The 26,580-nt window shown below is 39.3% G+C and overlaps 1 protein-coding gene and 1 pseudogene across 1 annotated transcript in view; both read right to left on the reverse strand.

The window, feature by feature from the left end:
• The window catches only part of GOLM1 (golgi membrane protein 1), a 182,373-nt gene that overhangs the window by 107,946 nt on the left and 47,847 nt on the right, over nt 1-26,580 (reverse strand). Inside the window, exon 3 of the mRNA XM_037797948.1 lies at nt 25,863-25,922. The gene's annotated coding sequence lies outside the window, so the exon portion shown is untranslated. The remainder of the gene's footprint in view (nt 1-25,862; nt 25,923-26,580) is intronic.
• On the reverse strand, nt 23,706-24,232 carry LOC119505283 (annotated as a pseudogene).

The raw sequence follows: 26,580 nt of genomic DNA on the forward strand, positions 1-26,580 counted from the left end.
AGAAACTTCTAAGCTTGAGGAGTTCCCATTTATCTATTTTCTCTTTTGTTGCTTGTGCTTTGGGTGTAAAGTCTAGGAAGTGGCCGCCTAATACAAGGTCTTGAAGATGTTTTCCTACATTATCTTCTAGGAGTTTTATGGTACTTTCTTTTATATTGAGATCTTTCGTCCATTTTGAGTTAATTTTTGTGTAGGGTGTGAGGTAGGGGTCCTCTTTCATTCTTTTGGATATGGATATCCAACTCTCCCAGCCCCATTTGTTGAATAGACCATTATGACTCAGTTCAGTGACTTTGGGGGCCTTATCAAAGATCAGTCGGCCATAGATCTGAGGGGAGATATTATCTTAAAGCACTATGAAGAAATAAACACCTGCAGTATAGGTAACCATATGGCAAATAGAAATGCCAGTATTATTGCATTTTTTTTTTGTTTGCAATGCTGTATTTTTCTTCTTATAGGAACAAAGTGTGTGTAGGTTGTTGAAGTTAAGTTGGTATCAACACAAACTAAGTCATAATGCATTTAGTATGCTAAATGTAATCCCCATGGTAACCACAAAGAAAATATATATATATTTTTTTTAATGGTCACAAAATGAACTGAGAAGTGATTTAAAATAGTTATTTACAAAAGATTATCTAAACAAAAAAGAAGGCAGTAATGGAGGAGTGGGGGGCCAAAATAAATATAAAGATATTCAAAAATTAATTAGCAAAATGGCAGAAGTAAGTCTTATCTATCAGTAATACCCTTATATGTAAATGGATTGGACTCTCCAATCAAAAAGCAGAGTTGGATAAAGAAGCATGAGCCAACTATATGCTGTTTATAAGAGACTCATCTTAGACCCCCAAATATCTTACAAATAGTAACCAAAAGAGAGCTGGGGTAGCTGTACAAATATCAGATTAAATAAACTTTAAGTAAAAAAAACTCTTACAAGAGACAAAGAAGGAAATTATATATTGATAAAAGGATAAATTCAACAAGATATAACAATTATAAACAAAAATATGCACCTATCAATAAGGTCCCAAAATATATATGAAGCACACATTAACAGAATTGAAGGGAGAAATAAATATTTCTATAATAATAATTGGAAATATAATACATTACTTTCAATATTGCATAGAACTTCTAAACAAAAGATCAATGAGGAAATAGAGAAATGAACAACACTATGAACCAACTGGATCTACCAGACATATATATAACACATCACCTATGAAATGGTTTCCTCATGGTCCCAGGTACTGTGCTATATTTCCTACTCCAGCAGTCCCTTGGGAAATTCACAAATATGTGGAAATTAAACAACACACTCTTAAATAACCAATGGGTTAAACAAGAAATCACAAGAGAAGTTAGAAAATACTTAGAGAAATTAGAAAACACAACATACCAAAACTTATGAGATGTAGCCAGTGCTCAAAGGGAAATTTATAGCTATAAATGTCTATATTAAAAAAAAGAAGGATTTCAAATCAATAACTTAGCTTCACATCTCAAGGAACTAGAAAAAGAAGACCAACGTAAACTCAAAGTTAATAGGAGGAAAGAAATAATTAAGATTACAGCACAGATAAATGAAATACAGAAAAGAAAAGCAATTGATAGAATCTACAAAACTAAAAGTTGATTCTTTGAAAAAAAAATCAATTTGGCAAACCTGGGCTAGACTGACAAAAAAAATAGAAAAGAAACAATTAAAATCAGAAATGAAATTCATTACTGATATTGCAGTAATCAAAAGGATTATAATAGAACACTATTAACTATTGTATGCCAACAAATTATATAATTTAGATGTAATAGAACATTCCTAGAAACATACAAATAACCTAAACTGACTCAAGAAGAAACAGAAAACGTCAGCAGACCTATAACAAATACAGATTGAGTCGCTAATCAAAAATCTTCCACCAAAGAAAAGTCCAGGACCAGATGGCTTCACTGATGAATTTTAACAAACATTTAAGAAAGAGTTAACACCAAACCTTCTCAAACTCTTCCAAGGAATTCAAGAGGAGGGAATACTTCCTAACTCATTCTATGAGGTCAGAATTACCCTGACACCAAAGCCTGATAAAGACATCACAAGAAAAGAAAATTACAGATGAATTTCCCTTATGACTATAGATGCAAAAATTCTCAACAAAATAATAGCAAATGGAATCTAACAGCATATCAAAAAGATTAAAAAGATTAATCAATTTAAAGTATTTAAAAGTACTTAAAGTAATTAAAAGTAATGTATATTAAAAGATTATGCTATATCTTTAATATGCTTAAGATTATGTTAAAGTGGAATTTGTCTCAGGAGTGCAAGGGTGGCTGAACATAAAAAAATCTATGTAACATACCACATAAATATAACAACAGAAAGAAACAACACGACTATCTCAATAAATGTAGAAAAGGCATTTGACAAAAGCCAGCTCATTTTCTTAATAAAAACACTCAGAAAACTAGGAATAGAAGGGAAATTTCACAACATGATAAAGGCAATTTATGAAAAACCTATGGCTAACATCATAATCAATGGTAAAAGACTGAAAGCTTTCCCCTAAAGATAAGGAACAAGATAAGGGTGACTGCTTTCACCACTGCTACTCAACATTGTACTAGAAGTTGTAGCCAGAGCAATTAAGCAAGAAAAAGAAATAAAAGGTATCCAAACTGGAAAGGAAGAAGTAAAACTTCTTAGAAAATCCAAAGGAATCCACAAGAAAACTATTAGAGCTAATAAATGAATTCAGCAAAGTGGCAGGGTACAAGATCAGGACACACAAGCAATGAACAATCCAAAGATGAAATTAAGAAAATAATTCCATCTACACTAGCATCTAAAAGAATAAAATGTCCAGTAATAAATTTAATTAAGGATGTGAGAGACTTGTACTCTGTAAACTACATAACACTGCTGAAAGAAATTAAAGAAGGCCCAAATAAATGGCAAGACATCCCGTGTTCATGGATTTGAAGATTTAATAGTTAAAATGTTCAATACACCCCAAAGCAATCTAAAGGTTCAGTGCAATTCCTATCAAAATTCCAGCAGCTGTTTTCTTTCAAAAACAGAAAAGCCAACCCTCAAATTAGTATGGAATTGCAAGAGGCCCTAAATAGCCAAAATAATAATTTTGAAAATGAAGAACAATGTTGAAAGACTCACAATTCCCCATTTCAAAATGTACTACAAAGCTATAGTACTCAAAATAGTATGTTACTAGCATAAGAAAGACAAATAGACCCAAAGAATAGAATTGGAAGTCCAGAAATAGACCCACATATCTATGGCCAATTGACATTCAATAAGGGTGACAAGTATCTGCAATAGGTAAAATATTGTCTCTTCAACAAATGGTGATGGGAAAACTACACTTCTACATGCAAAACAATGAAGCTGGACCCCTACCTCACACCATATACAAGAATTAACCCAAACTGGATCAAGGACCTATATATAAGAACTAAAACCATAAAAACTTTTAGAAGATAATAGGGAAAAATCTTCATTACCTGAGCTTTGGAAATGTATTCTTAGATATGACACCAAAAGCATGAGCAACAGAAGAAACAAAAGATAAATCAAACTCTGCAAAATTAAAAACTTTTGTGCATCAAATCACATTATCAGGAAAATGAAAATGCAACCTATAGAATGGGAGAAAGCAGTTGCAAACCATATGTTCCAGACTGCTAATGCTGCCGTTATACAAAATACCAGAAATGGACTGGCTTTTATAAAGGGGGTTTATTTGGTTGTAAAGTTATAGTTCTAAGGCCATAAAAGTGTCCAAACAAAGGCATCAACAATAGGGTACCTTCACGGAAGAACACTGATGGTGTCTGGAAAACCTGTTGGCTGGGAAGGCACAGGTACATGCCTGGCATCTGCTCCAGTGTTTTGGTTTCAAAATGGCTTTCTCCCAGGATGTTTCTCTCTAGGGTGTTCCCTTAGTTTTTTGCAGGCAAACTCTAGACTAGCAAAAGTCTACTTTCGATGGCTGTTTCCAAAATGTCTCTCTCAGCTGCAGCACTGAGCTCCTTCTTTCTGAGCTCCAGTAAACTAATCAAGACCTATGCTGAATGGGTGGGTCCACACCTCCATGGAAATAATCTAATCAAAGGTATTACCCACAGTTGGGTGGGTCACATCTCCATGGAAACAACCTAATCCAAAGATTCCAACCTAAACAACACTAATATGTCTGCCCCCACAAGATTGCATTAAAGAACATTGCTTTTTCTGGGGGACATAATATATCTAAACTGGCATACCAAGTATCAGGCAAAGGCTAAATTTCCAGAATATAATAGGGACTTTTACAATACAACAACAAAAAGACAAACAACCCAATTTAAAAATGAGCAAAGGACTGGAATAGACATTTATCCAAAGAGCGTATAAAAATGGCCAATAAGCATACGAAGAGATGTGCATCATCATTAGTCATTAGGGAAATGCAAAGGAAAACCACAATGAGATACCATTCACACCCACATTCCTATTTAAAAAACAGGAAATAACTGGTGCTGGTGAGGATATAGAGAAATTGGAACTCTAGTACATTATTGGTAGGAATGTAAAATGGTCCAGCCACTGTGAAAAGCAATATGGCAGTTCCTCAGAAAGTTAAATATAGAATTTGACTTATAGAAATCATTTGACCTAGCAATCCCACTTCTAGCTATGTACCCAAAGAAAGTGAACCAGGGACTCAGATACTTGTATACCAATGGTTTCAGCACCATTATTCCCAATAACCCAAAGTGGGAAGCAACCCAAGTGTCCATCAACAAATGAGTGGATAAATAAAATGTGGTACATACACACAATGGAATGTTATTTGGCCATGAGATAAAATGAAGTTATCAGCCTGCTGCAACATGGTAGAACCCTGAAAACATTATCCTCAGCGAAATAAGCAAGGCACATAAGGACAAATTTGTTATGATGCCGCTTATATGAGTTATCTAAAAATATGGTTACCAGTAGATGGGGGAGTGGGGAAATGGGGAGTCATTGCTTGGTAAGTTTAGAGTGTTTGTAAATAAAAATTACAAAGAAAGTTTGAGATGTGATGTTCAGATAGTTCAAAATAAAAAGGAACTCTTTTAAAGCATATCCCAGGGAAACAGGATTTGTTTTCCCTAGAATTCTGGCTAGATTCAGATTTTTCTATTGGAATCATCTCTTACACTTTTGGCAGTACATTTTTTTAAAGAATTTTCTCAGGTATTTTACAGATGATAGAGATTAGTAATTGTCCCCATTACCTGGTCCCTGCTTCTTTTCGGTAATAGATACCTTGAGTATTAATGGGGCATGTGACAACTCTGAATTAATTCTCCATTTTCCCAGCTTTCCTTGCAGCAAAGTCAGCCCATGTGACTAAATTCTGACCAAAGGGATGTAAAGGGAAGTGCTGTATGTAACTTCTGGGACATATCCTTAGAAGAAGGGAATGGCCAAAGAATATTCTATTCTGAGTATGAATGGCCAAATATTCTCCTGTGAGTATGCACCAAATTTGGTTTATCCATTCATTTGTTAATGAACACTGGGGGGTAGGACCCTGAGATCTTTTTTTTTTAAGATACCCAAGTGATTCCATTGTGCAGACAATGTTGAGAATCTCTATTCTACTGACGCAAATTAGAAATTGTTCATCTTCCTCTACAATCTTCTTTTGGAGATTCTGCTTCTGGCCAAGATGGAGAAACAAGAACCAAATTTACTCTCCAGTCTGAAATAACCAAAAAAAAAGCAGACACATTTTCTTAATTGCACATAGAACATTTATGAAGATAAATCATATTCCAGATCATAAAACAAGTCTTAGTAAATTTAAGATTCAAGTCATAAGAAGTATGTTCTTTGACCACAAAGGAATTAAATTAGAAATGAATAACAGAAAGATTTCTGGAAAATCCCCCAATAATTGGAAACTAAATAATATACATATAACCCATGGATCAAAGAAGAAATAGAAGGGAAATTAGAAGGTATATTGAAATGAATGAAAATGAAAACACAACACAGCAGAATGTTTAGGAGCCTGCAAAAGAGGAAATTCATAGCAGCAAATGCTTATATTAAAAAAGGTTGAAATCAATGACCTTAAGTGTATGTGTATATATATATATATATATATATATATATATATGTATATATATATATATATATATATTCCACCTTAAGAATATAGAAAAAGAAGAGCAAATTGAACCTAGAGAAAGCTGAAGAAAGGAAATAGTAAATATCAAAGTAGAAATCAGTGATATTAAAAAAAAATAAAAATAGAGAAAATCAATGAAACCAAAAGCTGATCAAGAAAAAAAGAGAAGAGCTTTTTAAAAGATCATAACGGGTAGCACCTGCAACCCCACGATACCCTGACCTTGGCGCCACCTTGGCACCCAGGCCTCCACCAGCTGTGAGGGACACTTCAGCTGGCTGTGGTTCCTTGCCTGGTGGGGTGACCCAAACCTTCATTCCTGAAGTTTCTTGGCCATTGGTAGTCCTGCCTGGATTGGGTTGTTGCAGTTTTCCATTGACTTTAATCACACCGCGTGGTAGTACTAAGAGATGCTCTAGGGGGATCTCCTGTATTCCAGGAAATCTCTTCTTTGCCTCCATTGTGTAATTGCAGTGCTATTTCCCCTTGATAGTCAGGATCAATCACCCCAGCCAGTACAGTAATCCCCTTCCTTGCCTGTTGATTCAGAGGCATAAGAAGCCCAGAATGGCCAGGTGGTAGTCTTAACTTCCAGTTCAATGGGATTATTGTTGTGTTTCCTGGTGGAAGCACTCCTCCTTTTGGAACTAAGCCTTGTAAACCAGCAGAGCTTAAGCTTGCAGGGACAGGAAGCAAAAATTTTCCTTGTGAATCACTAGGAGTGATAGTGAGTGGTGCCACTCCTGTTTCCATCCCTTGATTCCTGGACCCATGAATCCTGGCTATGGGAGAAACAGCACCATACAGTGGACGCTGATTCAGAGCATACACAGACCCCGGGAGAACACTGCCCCAGCCCTGCAAGGTATTGCCGCCTAGTTGGCGCTGTAATTGAGTCTCCAACAGGCCGTTCCACCGTTCTATCAACCCAGCTGCCTCTGGATGATGGGAAAATGGTAAGACCAGAGGATTCCATGAGCATGTGCCCATTCCTGCACTTCATTTGCTGTGAAGTGGGTTCCTTGGTCAGAAGCAATGCTGTGTGGAATACCATGATGGTGGATAAGCATTCTGTAAGTCCACGGATGGTAGTTTTGGCAGAAGCATTTCATGCAGGGAAGGCAAACTCGTATCTGGAGTATGTGTCTATTCCAGTAAGAACAAATCGCTCCCCCTTCCATGATGGAAGTGGTCCAATGTAATCAACCTGCCACCAGGTAAGCTGATCACCTTGGGGAATGGTGTCATATCAGGGACTGAGTGTGGGTCTCTGCTGCTGGCAGATTGGGCACTCAGCAGTGGCTGTGACCAGGTTGGCCTTGGTGAATGGAACTCCATGTTGCTGAGCCCATGCATAACCTCCATCCCTACCACCATGACCACTTTGTTCATGAGCCCATTGGGCAATGACAGGAGTGGCTGGGGGAAAAGATTGATTGGTATCCACCAAACGGGTCATCTTATCCACTTGATTATTAAAATCTTCTGCTGAAGTCACCCTCTGGTGAGCATTCACATGGACACAAATATCTTCATGTTTTTTGCCCATTCAGAAAGGTCAATCCACATACCTCTTCCCCAGACTTCTTTGTCACCAATTTTCCACTCATGTTCCTTCTAAGTCCCTGACCATCCAGCCAAACCATTAGCAACAGCCCACGAATCACTATACAAACGCACCTCGGGCCAGTTCTCCTTCCAAGCAAAGTGAACAACCAGGTGCACTGCTCGAAGTTCTGCCCACTGAGAGGATTTCCCCTCACTACTGTCCTTCAGAGACATCCTGGAAAGGGGCTGCAGTGCTGCAGCTGTGTACTTTTGGGTGGTGCCTGCATTTCTTGCAGAACCATCTGTAACCCAGGCCTGAGTTTTCTCTTCCTCAGTCAACTGATTGTAAGGAACTCCCCAAGATGCCATAGCTGTGGGCTGGGAAAGAGAAGGTAATGTGGCAGAGTGGGGGCCATGGGCATCTGGGCCACTTCCTCATTTAACTTGTGCCTTCAGAACCCACTCGAGCTCTATCTCATATATACCATTTCCATTTTATGATGGAGTGCTGCTGTGCATACCCAACTTTATGGCTTGGCAGGTTGGACAACACCTAGCTCGTGATAGGTAACTCAGGTCTCCTGGTAACTTGGTGGTCCGTGGTTGAGCATTCTGTCTCTACTAGGTCCCAATAGCAGGCCAAAAGCTGTTTCTCAAATGGAGAGTAGTTATCTGCAGAGGATGATAAAGCTTTACTCCAAAATCCTAAGCGCCTGCGTTGTGATTCTCCTATAGGAGCCTGCCAAAGGCTCCAAACATCTCTATTTGCCACTGACACTTCCAGCACCATTGGGTCAGCTGGATCATATGGTCCAAGTGGCAGAGCGGCTTGCACAGCAGCCTGGACCTGTCGCAGAGCCTCATCTTGTTCTGGTCCCCACTCAAAACTGATTTTTTTTTTTTTTTTTTGACAAAGGTAAAAGACAATGGAATGGAGAAAAGATAGCTTTATCAACAAATGGCACTGGAAAAATTGGAAATCCAAATACTGGTATCATATACAAAAATTAACTCAAAATAGATCATACACCCAAATATAAATCCTAAAACTATAAAACTTCTAGAATAAAATATAGAAGAGAATCTCTGAACTTTGAATTAGGCAAAGATTTGTTAGATAAAACACAAAAAGCAAAATCTGTAAAAGAACAAATGGATAAATTATAATTAATCAAAATTTAAAACTTCTGTTCTTTAAAAGCCACCTTTCAGAAAATGAAAAGTTAAGGCACAGACTTGGAGAAAATCTTTTCAAAGCATATCTCTGATAAAGGACTTATATCCAGAATATATATAGAATTCTATAAATTCTATAAACAATAAGAAAACAAGCAAGCCAATTTAAAAGTGAGCAAAAGATTCAGGTACTTCATTGAGGAAGATATAGGAATAGGAAATAAGCACATGAAAAGATGCTAAACATTACTAGTCATTAGGGAAAGTGGATTAAAAATACAAGTTGCTAATACATGCTTATTAGAAAGGCTAAAATGAACAAGACTCACCATACCAAAGGTTGATGAAGATATGGAGGAACTAGAACTCGCATATTCTTGGGAATGTAAAACTACAACCACTTTGGAAAACAATTTGGCAGTTCCTTAAGAGGTTAAACATATACCTATCATATAATCCAGCCATTTCACAAGTTGATATTTAACGAAAAAAAGGAAATTATTAGCCCATATAAAACTTGTACTCAAATATTCATAGCAGCTTTATTTGTAATAGCCCAAACTAGGAAATTACCCAAATACCCATCAATGGGTAAATGAATTTTTAAAAATTGTGCCATTTCCATATAGTATAATATTACTCAGCATTGCAAATGAGTGAACTATTGATACACACAACAACATGGCTAAACCTCAAAATGATTATTCTGAGTGAAAGAAGCCAGATAAAAAAGAGTAAATTTTCTATAATTCCATGTATATAAAATTCTAGAAAATGCAAGCTAATCTAAATTGACAGAATGCACTTCAATAGTTGCTTGGGAGTAGGAAGTAGGTGGGAGGGTCAGGAGGGAGGAATTATGAAGGGGCACAAGGAAACTTTGGGGGATGATGGAGATGACCATTATCTTGATTGGGATAATGGTGTCACTGGTGCAAAAATATGTCAAACTTATCAAATTATGTACTTTGTCTAGGCAATTCATGGTCTGTCAATTATACCTCAATAAAGCTCAGACAGAAGAAGGAACAGAAAGACAGATCTCCTCTTTGATATAGATAGTTCCTTGGTTTGGGGATGGGTTGAGGTCAAGGAACATTAGGCACAGGTTTGGGCAACACCTTTCCCAGCCGTGACCTTTCCTAGTGTTTTCAGAAATGATCGCTTACCGTCTTTTGAAAACTCAAAGAGCCTCAAGACCTTCACTTTTGTTTCAGTTGCTAAGGAGATGATTTGATGGACAATTTGGTTTCTCTCTTTTTTGTTTAACAAAATGAAAAATGTGCAGTACTTCCCCATCATTTGCACATGGAAAGTTAGCATAAACTCTAAGGAGTGGTCTGGGTGTTTTTGAATTTCATTTTTTTGCAGAGGTAAGACATTCACATGACTCAAACATTAAACGTGTATAATAATTATTACAATCAAGTAGTGTTAACCTTCTACCTTTGCTCTACCAGAGTTGTTTTGTCTCTTCCAAGTTCTTTGCATTTCCTTTTGAATTTTAGAATCAGCTATTGAGAAATTGGAATTGTACTGAATATGTGCACACATACATACATGCACACACAAATTTACTTCGCTTTTACTCCAAATGAAGAATGCTATGTGCAGGGGTCTTAAGATTTATTTATTTATTTATTTTTATTATTATTTTTTTTTAATCTTCATTGTATTGAGATATATTCACATACCACGCAGTCATACAAAACAAATCGTACTTCCGATTGTTCACAGTACCATTACATAGTTGTACATTCATCACCTAAATCAATCCCTGACACCTTCATTAGCACACACACAAAAATAACAAGAATAATAATTAGAGTGAAAAAGAGCAATTGAAGTAAAAAAGAACACTGGGTATTAAGATTTATTTTACATTAAAATTCTTTTCAGAAGACAATACATCCACACTGTACCAAATTCAAAATATAGTGAAAAGTAAATATCTACTGTCCCCCAACTCCCAGTCATGTAGTATCTGCCCCTAAAGGCAATCTTTGTCTGTGTTAACCAGTTTCTTGGGAATGCTTCTGGGTTTATTCTCTGCATATTCTAATATTCTCTCTCTCCTCTCTCTTTTTAATACAAATGGGAACACATCACACACACTGTTGCCTCTTGCTTTTCGTCAGTCTCCAATGTATTTCAGAGCTTGTTCTACATCAGCATGAATCGTTCTGCCTCATTCTTTTTAATGGCTGCATGGTCCTGACATCCGGTGCTTTAAAACCATGCATTTAAATGATTCTTCCTCCATTTGTTCAGCTCTGAAGTTTGTGATTACACAGGCTTAACCCTGGCAGCCCCTGTATCAGCCAGGTGGCACTTTTCTATTCCAATCTTTCTTATTGTTGAGTTACAGGGCCATGAGATTATGAGTTTATTGAGGGCAGGGACCCAATTGTCCATAGCCGTGTCCCCCACTGCAAAATAAAGTGCTGCTCTGCAAATAGCAGGCCCAAAGACAGAGGACAGCGCAAAGTTTGTATCCAGCCAGCTCCAGCTTTGCAGAGTAAGCAAGAGAGACTCGGCAAGAATAAACAGCCATTTGATTAGTGAGAAGGTGGTTACTTAGAGACAAACTCTGTATCCTTCAAATGCTGCTCTGAGGCCTGTGATAATACCCCTCTGTTGGGGTCCATTTATAGATTGTTCGTCTTCTGGAATTTTCCCCACACCACCCTTTAGAAAAAGGTTTGGAAAGTTGTGGAAAAATCAGTGTGTACCACCTTCAAAAGGGCAAAAATCCAGCCATAGTTGTCTACGGTTGTTTTAGCAATTTTTGGGCTGGGGGTGGAGAGGGGAGAAAATAAGCTTTGCCAAGTATTTTCTATGGTGGAGCTCTTTCAATGTCTACAAAGTTGTGTGCTTTTGTCAGAGCCCGGCTTGCCCCCCAGACTCAGGCAGAGCGAGGAAACGGCTGTTCATTCATGAAGAACAAGACCTGTCTCCATAGTAACCACTGTTCTATCAAAATATTGGCTGGGCGCTTGGATCTCCTGGCCTGGCTGCAAATGCCTGCGGCTTTTAGTTGCCCAACACCCTCCAAGTGCCCCCAGGACTGGGAAACAGGCTCTTGGTTCAGCTACCCACTGGGAGGAATTGTGACCCTGGAGCCAACATATCACTGGCAAGGAACACTGGTTTTCTGAGTCTCTTCTGAAATGACTTTGAAATTGATACCTGGGTATGTCTGCAAGATCTAGCCTAAAGGAAAATGCTTTGTTCAGTTTGGACTTATTTTCTTGGTGATAAGGTTTACATGTTGTTTAGCATTTTTTATTCTGTTACAGATTAAGTAGCTGTCACCAAGAACAAGGATCGTTTAGTCACTATTTGGCATCTTGTTTTATTTATTTGATATGGGTACACACATGTCCACTGTAGAGATAAGAGCCCTGAGAGTTATGAATTAGGGACAGGTTTTTGCCCTTCAAACAAAATGGACATATTTTGATACTGATGATCAGTATGTGCATACAATTTGGCAATATGCCTTTCAACAGTCATCACATTATTTACAAGATTTATAAATTCACAAATATAAACGCACATTGCTAAAATTTATCAACAATGTCCTATAAACAATAAACGCACCATGAACACAAAATAAAATATTAAAATTCATGACTACTGACACCTGCTGAATTTATTGTGACTTTAGCAGTTCAGCCACACACTCAAAGAGGAGAGCAGCTTAACACTAAGATTCTGTTCTAGTTGACTACTCAGGTCACTGCAGAATTTAAGTCATAAAAATCTGCAAGACTCTTCTTCTTTGGTTAAGCTAGACATTTGGCTTGCTAGAGCTGCGGCCAAGGGGACTTGTGGTAGCTTAGAACTATGGATCCCAGAAAAACATGTACTTAATCCATTCCTGTGGGTGTGAAGCCATCTAAGTAGGAACTCTGGATGAGGTTACTTCAGTTAAGGTGTGGCCCAACTGAATAAGGATGGTCTTAATCCTTTTACTGGAGTCCTTTATAAGCAGAATGAAATTCAGACACACAGAGAGAAAGCCAAAAGGGAACAGCCAAAAGCTGGAAGTCAGTGGGATGAATAAACCAGGAGAGGCTGCCATATGCATTGCTAAGTGACAGAAAAGCCAAGGACCAAAGATCGCCAGCAGCCAGCCCCAAAACGCCATGGTCTTCTGGGAGAAAGCATCTCCTCAGTGACACCTTGATTTTTGACTTCTCCTAACTTCAAAATAATGAGCCAATAAATTCCTATTGTTCAAGCCAACGCACTGATATTTGCTTGAGCTGCTAGAAAACTAAAACAGGACCTCAGTGAGAATCTCCCTGGGAAGAAAATCACATCTTATTAATGATAAGGACAAAGGTGAAGGTGATGACAGCCGAAGTGCATGGGAGAAACCCAAAGCAGAAGAGGCAACAAGCTGCAACCAAACATTTAAGCACCCACAGAGGATCACTTACACATTTATTCACTTATTTATTCATTCAGCAAATTCAGTGACTCTCTATTGAGTTCCAACCTTGTATCAAGCACTGTTATTGGAACTTGGGAAACATCAGTGAAAAAGATAAAGATACCTGCCATTGTGACCAGGCTCCAGGTCATATGGCTAGTAAAAAATAATGGTGGTAGCTAATATATACTGGGTGCTCACCATGGGTTAGCAATTGTTCTGAGTGCTTTATACATGAGTCAATTCATTTAATCCTAACAACAATTTTAGAAGTTGTTTTCTACAACTGAGGCACAGAGATTACATAACTTGCTGAAGGTCAGATTGTCGTAAGTGTTGAGCCATGATCTGAACTGGTAAGTATGGAACCACTCAACCCTCATCCCTCTCTATAATCAACACTCATTTGATTGCGTGCCTTCTGGGCAGACTGTAAGCTCCTTGAGAGCAGGCTCACGGCTGTCTGTTCCACCATTTTGTTGGGTACACCACAGGTGTCCACAAAGTCTGGAAACAAAGGCAAATATGCATAATATCCTCAAGGACTTCTTTAAATTTTTTTAAAAAAATATATGATCTATGTTTTCAGATTTATGGGCACCTTGTAGGTACTCAATAAATGTATGTTTTATGAGTGAATGAAATGAGTCCTTTAATCTTAACTTCCCACTGCACCACCCAAGCTCTCTAGATAGTTAAAATCTATTCCCTGCCATAGTTATATTTTTAAGAGTGCAAATTTGGAGGGGGGAGGGAGGTGGGGAGTAATTTAACTAGCTTTGCGATATCCAAGAAGGAGGACTGTTTTACCTTCCTGGGTCATCCACTCCTTTACTATTTAAATAATAATCACACAGTCTGGAGAAGGTCCAGTCACCTCTCCAGGGGTTACTTCTGAGGATCCTGAATAAGAGTGTAAATTTTCATAAATCCATTGGTTGCTGCTTGTCCACTCTAGCTGTGGACTTCTTTTCTAGATTTCTCCCACCTCTAGCCAACTCTTGACCACTATGGCATCTGATGGCTTCTGGCTGTGTGCTAATAGCACTCTCCCCTCCTTCATGTCTAATAGAACTTCTCTAATGGTTAACTCAACACATGGGCACCCAAAATGAAAATCATATTTCCCAGCCTCTCTTGTAGCTGGGAGCAGTCGGTCATCTGGTCAGTTAGATGTAGGGCTTCGATGAAGTGCCCTTAGAGTGTGTGGATGTGCCCTTCTTCACCCCCATCACCCTCCTACTGTTTAGAATGTGAACATGGTAGACTGTGGCTTGTGCAATCACTTTGAACCATGGGTGGATGTCACATGTTGAAGGTGGTGGAGCAACAAAATAACATCCCAGAGTCCTGATGGTGGTGGAGACTCCATACCAGCTTAAGGTTCCTGGCTGCTTTGACAAATACCACACAGTGGGTTGGCTTAACAGTAAGAATTTATTGGCTCATGTTTTTAGAGACTAGAAGGCTTGATTCCTCTCAGGGTCTGTAGTATTCTGCCTGGCTGACAATCTTTGGGTTCCTTGGCTTTCCCATCACATAGCAGTGTCCCCTCTCCTTTCTCTTCCAGGTTACGTTGACTTCCAACTTCTGGCACCTCCCCATGGCTTTCTCTATTTTTGAATTTCTTCTGCTAGTAAAGGACTTCAGCAATACAAATTAAGACCCAATCTCATTCAGTTGGGCCAAACCTTAACTAAAAATAACATCTTCAAGAGGTCCTATTTATAATGGGTTTACACCCACAGGAATGTGGACTCAGATTAGAAACGTGTCTAAATTCAGAAGGTATAACTCAAGCCATCACACCAGCCCTGGCCTGCATATCTTTGGACTTTGTACAATGAGATAGAAAACAATTTTTATCTTGTTATTTTCAGTTTTCTATCGCTTGCAAGTCAATTTAATATTTACAGATACAATGGCTGCCTTTGATTTATTTCATCCCAAAAGATGGACACAAGACTTTAATTCTCTTTAATTCCCCAAGGCCCTGCTAATATAAGATTTTTAGTTATAACTAACACCTCTCATAAGTTAGAAATATAGAAAAGAAAAACTTAATACCCGATATCAGATTCACTGCTCTGGAAATCCATTGGCATTATCTCTTCTTGGGATTATCCCTTCCTAACCTTTCCCTGCTGCTGTAAAGCAGGGACCAGCACCTCCCCTTCTTCCCTTAGAGTCCCCCTCATTCTGCTACTGCCTGGCACACCTCCTTAAATTACTTAAATTCCAATAATCTCCGCAGAGGTAACCTGCCCATATCAAGGATGACCTTTCAAAACAGTATCAATTATATCATACTGAATGTTCAATGTCTCAGCCCAAAGAGTCTACATTTGTGTAGGGACCTACTTTATTTGCATCTGTGTGACAAAAGAACTGGTCAGTGTGATCCCTCCCCAAATGGATGGAGACTTTCTCCTCAAAATAAAGTCCAGCTTCCATCAATCAGTGTTTAGAAATATTAGTATATTCCAATTTCTACCCATCAGATGTACCACTGCAAGAATGCACATCTACAGTGGTAGGGGTCATGGGCATACCCAAAGAAAAGAAAGGCATTGACCACATTTCCTGGCTTGTGTAAATTGATGCTTTAACATCCATAGGCGTCCCCAGGTGGTGAAGCTCCACCTGTGCATCTGTTACTCATAGATAATTCTGACTCCAGTTGCTGGGTGTCATTTCCAAGCACAGCCAGCCCATCCCACGCTGGCAAGCCCCAGCACCACACTTCCAGCTTCCCACAGAAACCACAATAAAGATTTTCTCAATCTCATTTGTTCTATGACCAACCCTGGTGATTTTCCCCACGTGGCCCTCCCTTCTCACCAGGGAACTGTGAGAATAATAAATCTTTCAAACTCTTGAAGTCTCTCTCTTGTGATCGGCATCTGGCTTTACCATACCGTGCACGAGGTAATATGAACAAAAACATTAAGTACAGCAAGTCGGGTGCTTTGGGCCCCAGACAGGAGGGAGATGCCACACCATTGCTCTTAGCCTACTAATGGAATTGGTCGGCCGGCAGAAGTGGCCTGGAAGGGCTCGGCTTGCTGGCGAGCTTGCATGCTGCACTGCATGTTTTGGGGTTTGCCATCGCTTCTCAGCCTCCATTGTGCAACTTGAAATCCGAGTCCTCCCAGAGCGTGAACTGCTTAAAAGCCAGGCGGTGGCCTCACCTGAATGCAGTACCTTAGAGCCCGGGGGTGTGGTGCCACTCTGACTACCAGGTTCACGAAAGAGTCCCCAAAAGGGAGAGGAGCGGGGCTACCCCCAGCGCCGTGGGAGGGGTCTAAGCAGCCAGCCGGGCCTCGCCAGCAAGCGGCTGAACACATCTGAGCTATAATTTACCCTGGATATTTGCTGATCTGGTGGAATAGTGGGAGATAGAAAGCCCGTGAGTCTTGGGTGGGGCTGGGGTGGGGTCCCCCTGCCCCTGGGACTTGAGATGGCCCCCTCGAAAAAGCGGGTAGTTCCCTTAACAATTACGTTATATCTGTCACACTTGGTGGGCTATCGAGGGACACATTTTTGCAGACCCGTAGCATCATGAAAAGAGAGAAGGAGAAGGAGCGTTTGGTTCCTGACTCTCCCCAAACTCCCAAAGGAAGCGTCTAAAGTTACTCGATGAAAGTCAAACTCCCAGCCGGTGTGCTTGCGCCTGTTAACATGCAAACAGTCTGGTACTGAGATCAAAACCAAAGCCACCTTAGCTCTTTGAGATGCTGACCTTGTCCCCTCAGAGGTTGGCTGGGACGCCCTGTAAAAGAGAAGCAGCAGTCCTCCCCCCGGCGTGGGATCAGACACCCAGGGGAGTGAATCTCCCTGGCAACGTGGAATATGACTCCCGGGGAGGAATGTAGACCCGGCATCGTGGGACAGAGAACATCTTCTTGACCAAAAGGGGGATGTGAAAGGAAATGAAATAAGCTTCAGTGGCAGAGAGATTCCAAAAGGAGCCGAGAGGTCACTCTGGTGGGCACTCTCACGCACAATATAGACAACCCTTTTTAGGTTCTAATGAATTGGGGTAGCTGGTGGTGGATACCTGAAACTATCAAACTACAGCCCAGAACCCATGAATCTCGAAGACAATTGTATAAAAATGTAGCTTATGAGGGGTGACAATGGAATTGGGAAAGCCATATGGACCACACTCCCCTTTGTCTAGTTGATGGAAGGATGAGTAGAAAAACAGGGGAAGGAAACAAACAAACAAACAGATGAAGGTACCCAGTGTTCTTTTTTACTTCAATTGCTCTTTTTCACTTTAATTATTATTATTGTTATTTTTGTGTGTGTGCTAATGAAGGTGTCAGGGATTGATTTAGGTGATGAATGTACAACTATGTAATGGTACTGTGAACAATCGAATGTACTATTTGTTTTGTATGACTGCATGGTATGTGAATATATCTCAATAAAATGAAGATTAAAAAAAAAAAAAAAAAAAAAAAGAGAAGCAGCCAAGAGCAGGGCCTAGGAAAACCACCAGGAGTCAATCCGATAAAGACACAAAAAAGAGAAAGGCAAGAGACCAAAACTGAAACTAGAAATCTTACTTTGTGAAAACACAGTCTATTGTAAGATATTTTATCAGAAAGGACAACGATAAGGGGGCAGATTGGCTTCTTTGGGTCTCTGTGATGAGATCAGAGTTCTGGTGTCAACACAAGACGCCCACCAGCTATCAGATTTAGCCGAGATTAAAAATCTATCATCTGTGACATGCTCATTTTTTACATAAAATTTGTGGGCTGTGTTTAAACTAGCTGCTCCTGCAAGATTAAGAGGGACTCAAGATGAAGATAAAACAAGAAGAGAAGAAGTAGGTGCCAGCTCCATTATAGCTAAGTTTACTGATTCACCTCACTTACACTGTGTGTTCACGGCTGGGGAAAAGTCTTACCCCACTGTGGTGTTTGTAACTGCCAAACGGATGCCCTGGGAAAGGCCCTTGATGAGATGTGACCCTCCTCCTAAAATTGGTGTCATTTTGTAGGTCTGTCACTTCGCTGAACACCGTGACCCTTGGAATCTCCAGGCCATTTCCAACTCCAAAGCTGCCCCTTGGGAATTGGACTCAGCATCCAAAAAAATTATTTTTACGAGGAGCCGCCCGACACACACACTGCCTGCACACTACACTGTGCCTGCACACTGCAGGGCAGCCCATTCAATAGGAGAAGCCCTGAAGGCGTTGATCTGGTGGCCTCCCAAGAAGGTGACCCCCATTGAGACACCCAAGTCCTTGCTCATCAACAGCCCCTAAACTAGCCAAGATCTCATGGAGGGTCCCATACCTGCATCGGATATCCTCAAAGACCCTTCTAGTGGAAATTGAGAGACCTCAAGATACCTAACAACATAATTACTAGACAGCCCAATTAAACATTACAACAACTCAAAGGGACCTTACAAGATCTGGGAGAGAAACCTGTGAGAAGGGCCTCTGGGAATCACCTTCCACCAAACCCTTTCCCCAGAACCTCTCAGAAAGTCCACATTGTGCATACGGATGGTAACAAACATGGAAAATCAAAGCAACATGGCTAGAAACCCAAAGGGGTGGGGGGGAGGGACAGAGAGGGGGAGAGAGAGAGATTGAAAACAAAAGAGTTAAAGCAGAACAGGTCTTGGCTTTGGGAAAGCTCTCTTCCAGAGGCAACTGTTCTGGTCCCGGCACATCTACCCCTGGCAGACTCTAGGATTTATACTTTTGGCTTTAAAATATTTTTTTAAAAAGGGGGAGGGATTGGGGAATAATACAAACCTGTCTTAAGCCCAGGGGCCCTTAATCCATACACCCATTGCCATGAGAGAGGTCCTTAATCACAATACTAATTTGAGGTTCTATAGAAGAATAAACTTAGAAACAGGGTACAAAGAACCTCCTCTTTCAATGTGTCCAATGAAATAAAAATATAAAAAACAGACACAAGGGGAGGAAACAAACAAAAAATACTTAAATTAAAACAAAGGTACATAATTTGACCCATTTGGAAATCCAAAATTTACTGAAATAATTTACAAAACAAAAAGATAAGAAGGTGATGATTGGCTTTGGTGCCTCTACAATATAGGTTCTATCCTAATTTTAATATCTGCTAAAACACCAGTTCTTAAACCTTCAGGGACTTACACAATACTGGGGCTCAAATTACAGTTATACCTGGAGATCCCATGAAACATTTGCATGTTTCCCCTATAATATTAAGAGAGTAAATAAATATAAAACAGGAAAAATAGGTAGCTTCACCTTAACCATTAAAACTGTGGTCTTGCCTAAATTTCCTGTAGTCACAACGTCCATTGCACTAAGCTATCCCATAATAGACATGGATGCTCTGACCCAATAAGTAATTAATTAAAATTAGTTCAAGTCTTTGACAGTTAAAAATTGGCTTGCCACCGTAGACCAAACTGGAATTAAAGATCACAGGCCACTGGGGATTCCCACCCAACTCAGTGCACACACACACACATACACACACACACAAAGACAACACAGACACACACAGCAACCTTTGTGCTGGACCCAGTCATCAGCTCCTCCCTTTCCAGGCAGAAGCAGTCCCTGAATGTGAAAGAAATTCTTTTCAAATCAACAGCAAGTGTAGGTGCTAACTATCTGATTTCCTTCCTACCAGTTATTTAGATAAAGCACTTGTCCAGTCTATACTTAAGATCCTTCTCTTAACTGGGACCTCATCCCTACTGAAATCTACATGGCTTTCTCCGAAAATTTAGGCATTTGTTTAATTCAACGAACTATTTTGAACACAAACCATCTCCTAGGAACTGTGCTAGATACTAGAGACAAAAATGAATATTTTACCATCTTTATCCTAAAGACTATGCTATATTAGGGGAGATAGAACATGCAAGCAAAACAAAATTATGTGTGCTGGTTTGAATGTATCATGTCCCCCAAAATGCCATTATCTTTGATGTAATCTTGTGTGGGCAGAGGTATCAGTGCTGATTAGATTGTAATTCTTTGAGTGTTTCCATGGAGATGCAACCCACCTAACTGTGCGTGATGACTCTGATTGGGTCGTTTCCATGGAGGTGTGGCCCCGTCCATTCAGCATGGGCTTTGATGAGTTTACTAGAGCACTATATAAGATCAGACAGAAGGAGCAAGGTTGCTACAGCCAAGAGGGACACTTTGAAGAATGCACAGAAGCTGAGAGAGTAGCTGCAGATGAGAGACAGTTTGAAGATGGCCATTGAAAGCAGACTCTTGCTCTGGAGAAACTAAGAGAGGACAAATGCCCCAAGAGCAACTGAGTGTGACATTTTGAAGAGGAGCTGCGGCTTACAGAAGAACATCCTGGGAGAAAGCTATTTTGAAACCAGAACTTGGAGCAGATGCCAGCCACGTGCCTTCCCAGCTAACAGAGGTTTTCCGGACACCACTGGCCATCCTTCAGTGAAGGTACCCAATTGTTGATGCGTTACCTTGGACACTTTATGGCCTTAAGACTGTAACTGTGTAACCAAATAAACCCCTTTTATAAAAGCCAATCCATTTCTGGTGTTTTGCATTCCAGCAGCATTAGCAAACTAGGACAACATGTATCTAATAATGGAGGAGAAAAATGCGCAAAAGGACATTATTGGGACATATGAAAAAAATGGAGCATAGACTGTAAGCTTTAGTATCGGTGTTAAATTTCTTGAACATGATAACTAACTATACTTAATGTGGTTACATAAGTGAATATACTTATTCTTAGGAAATGTACCTAGAAGTATTAAGTGTATACAGTCTACTTTCAAATGCTTAGAAAATTAGATAGATGATAGATAGACAGATAGATAGATGGATAGAAATAAAGAATGATATGCCATGCCCTTACCAAAAGTAGTTCCAAAATACCTAAGTCTATACTTGAGATTCTATAAAAGATGCACTCACTAAATTTTATCTCTCAGAAACTTAAATCCACCAGAGTGTTCCTTTGCCATACAAGTCCTAAAACCCAGAGGCAACAGCTTCTTTAAGAACAGTGATCAGATGCAGCCCTCCTCCCCCTACTGTCGACACTCCCTTTCAATATGAACAAGTTAGGGTGCTCACTGCCTAGACACCCCTGAAGATGGAGAAAGGGATTAAGTGAGAGGAAGGGGTAGGAACAAACAAGATAAGATTTAACAAAGGTCTATGAATGCTGAAAGTTTATATAATTATATATATATATATATATATATATATATGTTTTTTAGATGCTGGGCTGTTGGAATAGCTGGAAGGAGGTAAATGGTGTGGTGGAACTGTAATCTATAATGTAAATTTGCTCTATAGATACTTGTTGAATTATGCTTTGAAAGTCTTCACCTTTCTGTATACACCTTATATTGCATAATAAGGAGAGAACTGAAACTGTGGATCTGTAACCCATCAATTTTTGAAATCATCTATATAACTGCTTGTTAAGCTGTACTGTTCTTTATGCATGTTATATTTTACAATAATGGAAATAGCTGAAGTTGTGGAACTGTGACCCTTATTCTTTGAAATTTGCTAACTACTTGTGAAATCGTACTTTGAAAGTTATCACTCTTATGTATATACATTAAAGTTCACAATTAAAAAATGCATTAAAAAAAGAATGATATGGCAAATTTGGCTAAATGTTAAAAGTTGGTGGCCTGGGTATCTGGGTGGGAGATATGTTGGAGTTCTCTGTATGGGGTTTTATATTATTTTTGCAACTGTCCTGTGAGTTTGAAAGTATTTCAAAATAAAGAGGCAAAAAAAAAAAATTGACTTGACAAAAGAAGACCCCAGGCACGTACACACACACACACACACACACACACACCACTGTGGGGTCCACAAGGAGCCACTGCCCTTTCTCTTTCTGCCCCTAATGTGTTGTCAGACTCCTCCTGGTATAAAGGCCACCTGGTGAATCCTAATTCTCCTCTGACATCTTACAGGAAATAGAAATTATTGCCCAATACCTGGGAGAGTGTGGCAATGGTGATATGATGTCCAAAGGGCAAGTGTTTCTATTTTGATGGAACTTTAGTCATGCTGCTAATAGTATCTTTGTTTATACAATTTTGTAGTATATATGTGTGCAGTTAGTATTACAATGAAAAGATGAAGAATCCGAACCAGAAGGTTTAAGTCATTATTGAACCCTTTGCAAATGGCTTAAATGGTGTTCACATTGAGTTAATACTTGTCACAAGTATTTAATAAGCTACATAATTTGTGTGTTTTGTATAAAATTGCCAAAACACAATAATATGTATATAGTGGTATCAGACTTTGGAGAAAAATCTATATATTATATTTTTGATCTGTGAATGGGAAAAGTCAATTTTAGTAGGTAACTGCCATTTGAAAAAAATAGTTGGGTATATATCTGAATGTGATATTGTACTGTACAGTATATGCAAATTATTGTTTGTGGAGGAGACATGAATGCCAGCCATATTTAAAAATGAGCAGGGAAAATTTTCCAATGTTGCGGATAGATCCACCCAGCCATGCAGCCAAGGCCTGCTCCCACCAAGGCCAGCCCACTCCCCACTGGTAATGGTCCAACTTCCTGGAGGTGGAGGGTGCCAAGTCAAAAAACATATTTATCCAATATAATTGTTTGCCCATGTACTGGTGGGTAGTCTGTTTCTGTTTAGTCCAGGTATTTAGGCTCGTCTGGGATCCATGGCCCAACCTCACCCCCAAGAGTGCCTATGGAGGCCAAAGAATCAAACCCGTTCCCTAAACAATTATGTTTTTCAATATTAAAAATGTTTAAAGCCATTTCTCTATTTTCTCAGGCCTGCTGGCCACTGTGTATGGTTGGTCCAGCCCCTCAGTGAGTTTGAGATCTCATCCAAGGACAAGCCCACACTAGAGACTGACCTGGAGGGCCTAACGGAAGAGCCTACATAGAACCAAGAAACTGCAGTGGAGCAGATCTTGGCCAAGGCAGACCCTCATGCACACTTCTTCCTTTTTTTAAAAAAAATCTTTAGCTTTAAGTTTTATTTTAAGAGATTATCTTCATTTTCCTCTGTAATAAACCTAAAGGTATCCACCCATTTGGTCAGATTTATTTATCCTTTACCAGTTTAAGCGTTAAATGATGACAGTCTTTATTTACCATCCTTAATAGTGCTGTAGTCATTAAATATGAGATTCTTTAGCCTTCTCCTGGAGGGAAAAAAAGCCCAGGAATAAGCCTTTTTACTATCTACCTGCTAGTACTGCAACACAATTTTAATACAGAAGTTTTACTGATACTTGGACAATTTCTATTATGTGGGCAGAGAAATATCAACAAGAGTGATTGAAATGTGGCCAGTCTTCTAAGTCAAGAGCTATGATCTTTGATCCATTGTTCGATCCATTGTTCAATCCATTTCACTGATTTATATTATTCTATAGCTCTTCTGGTTTATTACTGGGCAACTGATGCACTATTTCTTCTCTGTAAGATGCTATGGCTTTTTCATAAAGAACTTGAAAAAATTTACACTGAATATTTATCTTGTAGTTTCTTCTCACCATAACCCCTTGTTTCACGTTTTTTGTACAATACACTATTATCGGTTCTCAGCACAAAAACTATAAGAAACCACCATTCAGGGAAGAAATCACAACTGTGGTAATCAACAATAACTCCACCTTCTTTCCTCTGGTTTTCTAACTCATCAATTACTCTTCTTCATCTAAGATGGGACAATCATACTCTTCATCATAGCCATCACATAGTTGCCCTTCTTTAGCTAAATCACACACATTAATGTATTTCAGTGCTGATCTTGATGCAAGTTTTTTGCCTACTGTAGTTTTTCCATCCCCTGGTGTACTGGAAAGAAGAATGTTCAACTGCAACATGGTCCTCACCAAGATGGCACCGAGTGCCCCTCATACACTCGTAACAGCCTGCACTCAAATTTTACCCCGGGATCTAACTTAAATTTATGATCAAGCTCCGGTTATTAATTACCTGGAGAAGACCTTAAATACATACCACCTTAGTGTCACTGACATTCCAACATGCTTCCAGTAAACAAGCCATGTGGTCAGGCTCTAACAGCCTTGTCAGAGATGGCTTGGTCTTTCCTCCCTGTGCCTTGGATAAGTCCCCCACCCCAAACTAATCTAGTTCCCATGTGCAGAGATGCAAAGAGGGCCTCCAAATTGCCCAAACTCATTTTAAAAACATAGACCCTAAAACTAGGAGCCCCAAAAAACCTGAGTGGCTAGCCATTTGGGGAGGATTTCCTGGACCCAGACATGAGCTCACTGGTGATGACCACACTGGTTGTGACACAAAAGAACCCTTTCTTAATTTCATTGTTTACAAAATTATTATACCATTAAGAGTGGCAGGAATAGCCACTGGCCAGATGAACCCAAATTATTCAAGCCAAACAACAAATGTCAGCATGCTCACATCCTTTGCCCAAAAGTTACATATGGCCCTAAATTTAGCTAATCAAAGACAAGGTTCATTGGTCCTTATAAACTGACACTGGATTATGTTTTAGTCACAGAAGGGAGATTATTCTCAATGAAACCTCCTACTACATGTAGATAAATAATACCCCACAGGTCCCATAGCACCTAAAGAAAGATATTCATACTTTTCATACTATCACTAAATTATTCAACAAATACCACTAGCCCCTAAAGCTTCTGATTTTTTTTTTTTTTTTTTTTTTGGTTACCCCCAGATAAATAGACAAATTGGTTTAGAACAGATTTCCAGAGATTACTCCTCATTATAGAGGTCTCTGTGGTATTTTAAATGTAATCCACTGCTACACCCATCTTCTAGGATGCTTCAATCTCTATACCTTACAAGTGTCCTCCACAATGCAGGGCTCCCTTGTATAAAAATCTTCTATAATCCCACCCGAAGATTCCCCAAATAATCTAATGAAGGATGATGATGTTGAAGCAATACTGGGCCAATTGTATTAACACATTTTCCATCTTCCTTAAATAGACCCTTTAAAGTGTATATGTTCTCAGGTAGCCAAGCCCCAATTGTGTATCTGTTACTCCTAGATGCTTGGCCCTAGTTTCAAATATAGCCAGCCAATCCCATGCTGGTGAGCCACTGTACCACACCTGCACACTTCCCACAGAAACCACAATCTCAGCCCCACTTGCTCTCTCTCTCATGACGCACCCTGATGGTTTCCCCCTTTGGCTCTGGTTGGGGATCTGCCTCTGGCCTCACCATATTTCATACAAGGGTAATATGAATAAAACAGGGGGCTAAGGAGAACACTGAGCAAGCCACAAAAAATGAAACCAGGAGAAGATGCAAACAGCTTTCCTTTTGGATGGAGAAGAAAACAGCTAAGACTGATGAACACTGAGACCCCTCAAAATAAGAGAGACGTGCAAAAGCAAGTATTGACTAAGCTCCATGTGGAAGGAACATCTGGGTAAATGAGCTAGAATTTCATAGACCATAGACAGAAGCAAACTGTAATGTTGGCAAGCAGCTTACCTGCAGCAAGGATGACTTGAGCAGAAAATGTATTTTTAGTCTGGGCAGAGAGAGATGGATCTGGCAAAGAAGAGGCAATAACAAACAGCTGTGAGATATCAAGTTAAAACTAATGCACGCAGCTCAAATTTTTATTGTGTTAACACATATATAACACAAAATTTCCCACTTTAACCATTTTTAAATCGACAATTCAGTGGCATTTAAAATATTTACAATGTGCTACCATCACCACCACCTGTTACCCAAAACTTTTCATCACCCCAAACAGAAACTCTGTGCCTATTGGGCAATAGCTTCTCTTTCCTACCTTCCCCCACTTCCCCAACCCCTGGAAACTTCTAATCTATTTTCTGGCTCTATAATTTACCTATTGTAGATATTTCATATAAGTGGAAGCATACAATATTTGTTCTTTTGTGTCTGAGTTTTTTTTTCTCAGCATACTGTTTTTATATTTCATCTATGTTGTCGCTTGTATCAGTGCTTCATTCCTTTTCTGACGCTGATTAATATTCCATTGTATTATACCACATTGTTTTTTTACCCATCCATCTGTTGATGGACACTTCGGTTGCTTCCACCCTTGGGCTTATTGTGAATAATGTTGCTATGAACATGAGTGTACAAGTATGTTTGAATCTCTGATTTTGATTCTTGGAAATATAGCTCTAAGAGTGGAATTGTGGGTTCATATGATAATTCTCATTTTTAAGCT

This window comes from Choloepus didactylus, chromosome 10 (assembly GCF_015220235.1).
Source record: "Choloepus didactylus isolate mChoDid1 chromosome 10, mChoDid1.pri, whole genome shotgun sequence".
In the NCBI taxonomy this organism is placed as follows: domain Eukaryota; kingdom Metazoa; phylum Chordata; class Mammalia; order Pilosa; family Megalonychidae; genus Choloepus; species Choloepus didactylus.